The following is a 7,880-nucleotide window of genomic DNA, read 5'->3' on the forward strand; positions in this document are numbered from 1 at the left end:
CTGGCAGGTACAGTGGTTTGCTGCAAAGCTTTGGAGTGCCATGTGCTTTGTTACTCTCTCCCTGGCTGAACTAGAGTGGATGCTTTTTCCTCCTCCTCCTGGGTCACTGGTGCCCATTGGAGATAGGTCTCTGGTCCAGCTGGGCCGCTAGAGGGTGGGGTCCTAGAACTTAACCGTCTGGCTAGAGATTCCTGCGGGTTGACCTGATGGTTGGGTTTCTTGCTGCTTCACCTGATGTCCACAACTTTGGTCCCTGTAGCTGCAGCTCTTCCTCTTGCCCACATGGCATTTAAAGGAAGCAGGGCCAGGGCCAGGCTTCCCAGGCTGGAGCCCAGCCCCTCTCCTCCTCTGGGCACCTGGAGCAGAGGCGGCTGGTGCTGACGGCTCCAAGGGAAGGCTTAAAAGCCACAGAGCAACCAAGGGCAGGGCTAGAGGAGGGCAGGACCATGCCTATGTGTGGCCAGCAGACAGGCACAAAAACACCCAGCCAGGCTGCTCCCTGCCAGGCCAAACCCCCACTGAAGGTCACCAGCATGCAGGGCGGCTGCTGATGCTCTGTGGCCAACATCACAAGATGGTAGGAAAGCAGGGCCAGCCCCCATAGTGGGGCCTCTGACCATTCGTACTCCAGGTGCTCACTTTGGCAATGGGGCAGGAGATTTTACCCCAAGAGGCTTTTCCCCAGCTGGCGAGAAGAAGAGAAACACCCAGGCTCCATGTAGCAACCCCCTCACGCACAGGGACAGAGGGAAACTGCTCCACACTCTAGCCTGGGCAGCCGCCCATTTTCTTTGGCAAGTCAGGAAGGGGAAAGGCGAGACTGGAAGCACCTGGGGCTCATGCACCAGCCTTTGTGACACCCACCCCCCAACTCCTTCCTGGGGCTCTAGCTGAAGCCGGAGCATTGGCCTGAGCGGCCAAGAAGAGGTTCCAGCTGTGAAGGGAGCAGGACTTTCAGCCCAAAGATAAAACTGCACAAGTACAACCACTAAGGGACTCAAACCCTCAATCTCCTGATCCGAAGTCAGGCGCCTTATCCATTAGGCCACGTGGTCACACAGAAAAAGGCCCTCCAGGCACTTCTTTAGAAAAGGCAGACACTGACGCAGCCGACGAAGGGGGGATTCACCCACGAAAGCTCATGCTCCAATACGTCTGTTAGTCTATAAGGTGCCACACGACTCTTTGCTGCTTTTGCAGACACTGTGTTTCTCAGGTCAGCTACTGAGGGGGGCCAAGACTCTCTGGGCACAAGAAGTCGAGTTCCCAGTGAGATGTGAGACTTAATTATCTGGAGCCAGGTGCAGGGCTTTGGCAGGGAGGCTCAGGCATGGGGGACTGGGGTGCAGCGGACGGACCGGCTGTCTAGGTGCAGAGATTTAGTCGCACTGAGGAGGAGGAGGAGGAGGAGGAATCCTGCTGACAGGCAGTGGCCAGGGCTGGTGCAACCACTAGGCGAACTAGTCAGCCGCCCAGGGTGCCAAGTGGTTGGGGCACCATAAAGTGCACTCAGGGGAGGCGGGGGAGTGGAGGTGAGCTGTGGCAGGGGCTGGGGGAGGTGCGGGGGGAGGGCTGCCCGCAGCAAGCAATGGGGGGCGGGGGTGTGTGTGCAGGGGAACCGCTCCCTGTCCCAGCTCACCTCTGCTCTGTCTTCTCCCCTGAGCACGCCGCCCCCGCTCTAATTCTCCTCCCCTCCCAGGCTTGCTGCACTAAACAGCTGATTGGCACCGCAAGCCTGGGAGGCGGGAGAAGTGGAGCGGCGCCGGTGTGCTCAGGGGAGAAGGCGGAGCAGAGGTGAGCTGGGGTGGGGAGCTGCTGCAGGGGGGGCAGCCCGGCTCTTCCCCATGGCCCCCGCCCCTCCTCTGCCCCAGCCCCGCCCCGCCCCCCCCTCCGCCCCTGCACTCACTGCCTGGTAAGTGGAGTGACACAGCCCCAGCCTGGTCCACTCCCCTGGCTCCCAGCCACGCTGCCGGCGAGTGCTGTGGGGCGGTTCCCCCCCCCCCAAGCTTGGGAGCCAGGGGAGCAGAGCAGGCTGGGGCCCCAGGCCTCCATGGGGGGAAGCAGAGGGGGGCTGGTCCCAGGCCATCGTGAGACATGGGGGGCTGGCTACTTCCTGCAGGAAGTGGAGTGACCTGGCCCCAGCCTGCTCTGCTCCTCTGGCTCCCAGGCTTGTGTTGGTGTTGGCTGGATTTGTGCGGGTGTTTGTGTATATTAGCAATTGTGTGTGTGTGGCTGGATTCATGCATGTGTTTGTGTATGTTTGCAATTGTGTGTGTGTGTGTACGTGTGTGCGAATGCTCTGCTGCCTTCTGCCGGCGCGACAACTGTTTCTCTGTATGTCACAGCCCCCATACCGTCGACCTCGATGGTGATTTCCCCATCTTACAACGGCTGGCTGGCCTAACACTTCTCCTCTCTGCAGAGTGTGGCGGGGCTGCAGCTCACCCCCTGTGGGGCAGTAGGGCCAAGGTGCGGGGTGCTGGGCTCCAATGCACCTGGAGAGCAGCTCAGGTGAGGCGGGCAGGGTGTGTGGTGTCCGTTCTGCATTGTCTGGTGCTGGGCCATTGCACAAGCCCCAGCCACGCCGCACAGCGCGCCCCGAGATGGGGCAGAGGGCCAAGAAGATGATCCAGCATGAGGGGATCATTCTCATTGGTAGTTGTCCAGTGGCAGTGAGTTCCACAGGCCTTGGCACATGCTGTGTGGGGCAGGAGGTCCTTGTGTTGGGAGCAGTGGGAGTGAACTGTGTGCAGTTGTGTCTCTGAGCATGATTGCAAATATTATGGTGTGAGGGGGTGATTGTGAGTGCGGCTGGGGATGTGATTGTTGCTCTCTTTGGGGTTGGGCTAGCATGTCCCTCTGGGTGTGTTGTGTGTGAGTGTTCTTGGGATTGTGTGAGCCCCCTTTTGCGTCAGTGTGCGTGTGTGTGTGTGTGTGTGTGTCAGTCAGTCACTCACTTGCTGCAGGATACAAAATCCTGCAAAGCCATTTCCTACTGGTTAGCCCAGCAACACACTGATACAAACAGTGTCACAGTCTCTCTCTCTCTCTCACACACCCCACCCCCAGAGCAGGGCTCAGCCCCACCAGGAGGGGGCAGCAGGGACACACACGTCTCTCCTGGGCCAGCTTGGACAATTTCCCATCACTACCCAGCACAGTGCTGGTGCCCCCGCACAGGGCGGGGCTCTGGGGGCGGGCACAGCAGGGGGCGGGGCTTTGGGGGAAGGGGCGGGGCTTTGGGGGCGGGCACAGCGGGGGGCTCGGGGCAGGCCGGGGCGGGTCTGTCTGCGGGGCTTTGGAGCCGGGCTCACCCGGGGAGGGGGCGGGGCCGGGGGCAGCGGGAGTCGGGGGGGGACACGTAGGGGCGCCGGGAACACGTGGATCCAGCGCCCGGGCAGAGCCAGACCCGCCCCCGCCCCGACCAGCCGCTTTGTGCCGGGGGGGAGGGGCGAAGCGGCGCAGCACGTTCCTGCGCGGGGCAGCGTCACACCTGACTCTCTGGGGGGCGGGGCCGGGCTCTCTGGTGGGCGGGGCGGGATGAGGAGTTGCGCTGGGGCAGGGGAGGTGTCAGGTTGACCCAGGGACCCGCCCTCACCTGGGCTGGAGAGGACGGAGGCGCCCCGGGGCAGGCTGGGAGTTGTAGTTCCTGGCTCGTCTCAGAGCGGAAGTGACGGCGGTTGCTCAGGCAACGCGCCCCCTCCCGGTGCACTCTGGGAAGCGTAGTTCTCTCTCTCTCTCTGTCTCTTACACGCGACCTTCTATTGGAGGAGGGGCAGTAACACGTCACTTCGCCGCGCCCCTCCCCGCTCCCTGATTGGCGGAGAGAGCGCGGGACAGAGACTCTCTCTCTCTCCAACGGGCAGAAGCAGCGCGGAGTGAAAGGGCTTCACCCCTCCCCCCCCCCGCTGTGACCCTCCCACCAGCCCCGCCCCCAGCGTCCCCTCCCCCACCCTGTCCGCTCTGCCCGGCCTTTCCCTTCGCCCCCCCCCCGCCACCCTGCCCCCTTCCTCCTCCTCCTCCCTCTCCCCCCCCAGCGCCCCGCCCCTAATTGCCTCCAGCCCATTTCTCCATGGCTGGGCCCCACGTTCCCATCCCCCCACTGCCCCAGTCCATCCCCAGGGTGGGGGGTTCCTCATCTCCAATCTCTGCTGCCCCCCAACCTGCCGGGTTCCCCTTTTCAGCCACTGGGGGGTCCTCCAACCCGCCCCCACCCATCCACTCTGGGCTCTCTAAATCCCACATTCCCACAATGCACCTTGGTAACCCCACCCTCCTCTATCCCTAATCCCCCTAGTCCCTTCCCTTGGGTCCTCCTGGGCACCCCAACCCACAGTCCGGCCCCCACATACATCCCAGTCCCTCATTCACACGCTGAGCTAGTCCTTCAGGGATCCCCACAGCCCCCCAAACTCCTCCATCCATGAGCCCTGTGGGCCTGTGGCCGGGAAGTGGGGGAAGCTCCCACTCTGGCTGGGCTGGGTGTGGGTGTTAATCTTTTCCTGGCTTGTGTGTGCTGTGCTCACAAAGGCTTTTTGCTTCCTCTGTCCTCCCCTTATGCAGCCCAGGTGGGGAAGGTGACCTGGATGCAGGGAGCCCTGATGTCGCTCCTTGCTCACCACTCACAGCCCCCTAGGGGGGCACAGAGGAACATTGGGGGGAGCAGTATCCGCTCATCACCGCTCTCTCCCCCTTCTCTTCTCTTCCCCTCCCTCCCCCCATGTTCCTATGCCGGGAGGGAGCAGGGAGAAATCTGGGCACCACCCCAAGCAGCCCTCCCCTGCCAGCCGGGAGCAGTTTCTGACTTTACACCAGCAGCACACACCTCTCTGCCACCGTACAGCACCGCCCTTGACCATGGTACCCCTGGGCAATTCCCTGGTGGCACCCACCCCTAAGGCTGGCCCTGGCTATGGGCTTCAGAGGGAGTGACCAGACCAGGCGGCCATGGAGAGCTCCAGCCCCTGTTCTCCCCTCCCAGCTTCTAGCAATCAGAGGCCAGGGACATGCTTCCATGCTGATGACAGGTACTGCTCGATAACGAGCCAAAGTACCTTCATATTCCTCATCTGAGTCAGATGCCACCCACCGAAGATTGATTGTCCTGTCTAGTGGTTCAGGTTCTGCAGTGTCTGCATCAGAGTGTTGCTCTTTGAGGACTTCTGACAACATGTTTCACATCTCATCCCTCTTGGGTTTTGGAAGGCTCTTCAGATTCTTAAACCTTGGCTCGAGCGCTGTAGCTGTCTCTAGAAATCTCACATTATACCTTCTTTGTGTTTTTGGTCAAATTTGCAGTGAAAGTGTTCTTAAAGTGAACAACATGTGCTGGGGCATCACCCAAGACTGCCATAAAACGAAATATATGGCAGAATGCGGATAAAACCATGGAGCAGGGGACATACAGTTCTTCATCAAGGTCTTCAGTCACAAATTAACACATTATTTTCGTAACGAGCGTTATCAGCATGGAAGCATGTCCTCTGGAATGGTGGTTGAAGTATGAAGGCATATGGATGTTAGCATATCTGGCACGTTAATACCTTGCAACGCTGGCTACAAAAGTGCCATGAGAGAGCCTGTTCTCACTTTTAGGTGACGTATACAAGACACGGGCAGCATTATCTCCAGTAAATGTAAATAAACTTGTTTGTCTCAGCAATTGGCTGAACAAGAAGTAGGACTGACTGGACTCTACAGTTTTACATTGTTTTCTTTTTGAGTGCACTTCTGCAACAACAACAACAAAATCTACATATGCAAAATCCAGCTCATCCCATCCTCCCAGGGGCCGGGGAAGGGAAATGGCTGCAGTGGAGCCAGTTGAGGGAGGGATTAGCAGGGAGTTGCTGGCGGGTTCCCTTGGCGGGGAGAAAGGGCCGTAAATACATAGAGGGTGGGAACTTCCAGGAAGGTTGGTCTGGGTGGGAGAGGGCAGGAAATCCCCAGGGTGGGGGACAGGGAGTGACAAACCTGCTGGGATTTGTTTACTGTGAGGCTCCAGCATTTCTCAAATGTGGCCACCAGGGGCTTTAATTGTGGCCACAGCGTCCTGGGCTGTAATTGAGGGAGAGTCGGGGGTAGCAAAGCAGCGGCTCTTCCCCCGGGCTGCCTGCAGGGGCTGGTCCCTACCCCCTTCCGGAGTCATAAACACTGCAGGAGCAGGCAACCAGTGGGAGTTCCCCTCGTCCCCACGTGCGGTGGGGCTCAGGCTTCAGGCTTCTGCTCTGGGATGGTGGGTGGCAGGCTCAGTCAAGATACATGGAACGTGGGCTGGGTGGAGAGAAGTCTGTGTAACTCATCCAGATATTGATATACATGTGACCTCGAATATTACCAATCTGTGTGTCCCCCCCCCACACACACACACAACCCCCCCCCCCCAACCAACCATCTCCCAAACAGACCCTCAGTCCGGAAAACATTCATCCCTCGTGTTGTTGAAAAGACTCACAGCAAATAGAAGAATTTCAGTTTTTAAAACAATCCTCTAGCAAGACAAAGAAACTCACAGCTGTAGACTCAGAAAACACTCCCAAGAAATTTTAACAATATGTTGTTATGAAGAAAGTGCTAAAGATACCTGATTTTTCAACTACTTTAAAAAAAATCTTCTCAAATCAGCATCTTTAGAGTGAAACTTTTTCTGCTTTTCTAACCAGACAATTCTCCCCAGAAGGAGAAGCACTGGTCCTGGAGACACTGCAATACCAGGTCAATGCATGGGGTGGACAGAGCAAGCTCCTATTCCAACCCCTTGTTTCAAAAATCAAAAATAATATACAGTCCTCAAATAAAGGACCTATCAGATATTAAACTGATAAGAACAGATTTAAATTTTATTAGAGAATATTTAAAATAAATGTTACAAAGTGTTTGAAGCGTCAGTTATTGTGTCATTGGGGGTAACATACAGGTTGTGGGGGGATGTTAGCATTTTGGTATTGGACGGCATATACATATACACAGTCTGTCATGTCCCCAATGCGGGGTATACGGTGAGAGAGTTCAAGGTACAGCCAGCAAGCAGTGAGGGCACATCACTCATACAAACAGGTTATGGATAGTCGTGGGCGTGAGTAAATGAGCGGACTGGGTAATGGTGATAGGATGACCCTCACAGGGCAGAGTTCAGTTTGGTTGGTTCAGGGCTCAGGGGATAAAGTCCAATAGAGGAAGTTTACAGGTCTCTTCCCCCTTGCGGGTGCGTGGAGTCACGCCGGCTCACTCTTGGTATTGACGGTGGCCGGTGACGTGCTCTGTGTAAATGTCTCTGGACCACCGAATAGCGTCCGAGACCATTAGGCATCTCATGAGCCGCGCGTAGCGACGGCCCACCCCACAGGTCCGCAGCACGCGCTCATTAAGGGGGTCCCAGGCGCCCAAGGCCCCAACGATCAGAGAGTCGGTGTAGACCTCGTAGCCCTTTGCTCGCAGGGTGTCAGCCAGGGGAGCGTACTTTTCGAGTTTGCGGGCTCGGGCTTGGCGGAAGGCCGTGGTCCTATTCTCAAACGGGATCGTCACGTCGACGAGGATGATCTTTTTCCGGTCCTCATCCGTGATGACGATGTCCGGGCGCAGCGGGCTGTCGGTGCCGGGGATGGCGCGATTGACAGCGATCTCTCCCAGGTGCGGGGCGATGGCCTTCACCAGGCGGTCCTGGACGGCGTTGTGGCGCAGCTGCCAGGCTCTGCCGTGGGGTCTGCAGCTGCACAGGACGTGGGGCAAGGTCTCCATGGCGTACCCGCACCTCCGGCAGCGTTTGTCCGGGTTCCCGTGGCGGATGGCTCCGTTGAGGGGGACACAGTTCAGCCGGGCGCGGTGTATGAACCGCCAGTCGGCGAAACGGATGAAGCTGCCTGAGGGGAGGAAGTGGTTGC

General features: G+C 58.3%; 1 non-coding gene across 1 annotated transcript; it reads right to left on the bottom strand.

Annotated features, from left to right (window-relative positions):
* Window positions 1-6,677: 6,677 nt before the first annotated feature.
* Window positions 6,678-6,864, bottom strand: LOC123360476. The gene has a single exon (XR_006576025.1). It is a non-coding gene; the product is annotated as a U2 spliceosomal RNA (small nuclear RNA).
* Window positions 6,865-7,880: the final 1,016 nt, after the last annotated feature.

The sequence above is a fragment of the Mauremys mutica genome, unplaced genomic scaffold, assembly GCF_020497125.1.
Source record: "Mauremys mutica isolate MM-2020 ecotype Southern unplaced genomic scaffold, ASM2049712v1 Super-Scaffold_100267, whole genome shotgun sequence".
NCBI classification, from domain to species: Eukaryota; Metazoa; Chordata; order Testudines; family Geoemydidae; genus Mauremys; species Mauremys mutica.